Genomic DNA, 1,495 nt, shown 5'->3' with positions numbered 1-1,495 from the left:
ATTTCTCAAACATACATGAATGAGTCAAAGCAAGGCTTTGGGCATGTTTTTTATGAGAGTATAACATTATAACATGGTATAAAACTCAGATTTTACATGATATTGCCCCTTCAATGTATTTCTCTTCATGTTGTGCATTCAAACACTGCAGGGCCATGTAATAAAAAAAGGTTTAACACAGTAATTATCTTTTATTTTTGATGCACGGGGCAGCCATGTTGGATTTTACAGGTGATATTGGATTTTTTATTTTATTTTATTTTTTGTCAGCTTGAAATCTGGAAATTGCACTGTTTGATTACCAAGAAATGTAACAACAAAGACAAGATGAGAAAAAATAAGCTAGATTTTGGATAATTGGATGAATCCAACTGCTATAAATCATTTGTGAGCATTTATTCACAACTCATGTTCATATTGTCTGAACTGGCTGTGATGGTGCATTTTTTGCAAATTTTGCTTCTTTAGTTTTTAGATTTTAAAGGATTGTAATGAAATCAAATGTCACATATCTGCTGTTTAGAATAGACATACTATAAATATATTCCATTTCAGTTTTTGGCAGTTTATTCACATGAAGTGTGCAGTGAAGAAGAGTTTTTTTTTAATGCTCTTAAGCACAACAAATATCAAAATAATACTCAGTGGTTTTAACAGGTTTTTTGGTAAGGTCCTGTAAATAAAAAGGCAAGAGAAGTAAAGGCCACATGGCTGAGAGGAGCTCATTTTTCTAAAAGAAAAGTTGAGCTATGAGTCCAGTAATTCAGCAAACTGCAGAGGCTAAAACGTTAGGACGGACTATGATCGGGTCATATAAAGGTGTAGTTTTTCTGGCAGCCATACAAGCAGATCTGTACCAAGATAAATCAAAAAGAGAAAATTGAAATCAGTCATTCTTTTTTCCTGCTCTTTGCTCTCCTCCCTCATTTCCTTCCCTGGGAGTTGTGGAGATGGATGGACGGAGTGTGCAGGAGTCCTTGACTGAACTGGAGAAGTGCTGACACGGCGCCACGCAGCTCAACAGCGCGGTGACGCCTCGATCTGTCTTAACATGATGCAGCCTTTTTCCCCCCTCCCTGCCTCACACACACCGTAGACTTTATATTCACAGGTGCATGTTTACACCAAAGGAAAAGAAAAAAAACTGTGAAGTCATGTATTAATGAACACAGAAAAGTGCACGTTGGCGTGCCTGATGTCAGATTTATGTGCTYACACTTGCAAGTGCACACGAGGCAGCAGAGCATGCAGGAACAGATCCAGGAGCACATGTTAACCAGCGACATCATCCTCACTCTTTCTTCATTTCTCTATCAACCTCAGGACACTCTGATCCCCACAACCAGCACAGCTACATAATCAGCATCAGTCTCTGGTGTCACACGTGTTAAATGCACCCAAACACACACAAATAAACTCACACAGCTATGTGTGTGTGTGTGTGTGTGTGTGTGTGTGTGTGTGTGTGTGTGTGTGTGTGTGTGTGTGTGTGTGT

General features: G+C 39.0%; 1 long non-coding RNA gene across 2 annotated transcripts in view; it reads right to left on the bottom strand.

The window, feature by feature from the left end:
• Positions 1–1,495, bottom strand: part of LOC106527103 (uncharacterized) — a 23,867-nt gene that overhangs the window by 15,271 nt on the left and 7,101 nt on the right. The gene's annotated exons all lie outside the window — the stretch shown is intronic.

The sequence above is a fragment of the Austrofundulus limnaeus genome, unplaced genomic scaffold (genome assembly GCF_001266775.1).
Source record: "Austrofundulus limnaeus strain Quisiro unplaced genomic scaffold, Austrofundulus_limnaeus-1.0 Scaffold308, whole genome shotgun sequence".
Classification (NCBI taxonomy): Eukaryota; Metazoa; Chordata; class Actinopteri; order Cyprinodontiformes; family Rivulidae; genus Austrofundulus; species Austrofundulus limnaeus.
This window is presented reverse-complemented; position numbering and strand designations above follow the sequence as displayed.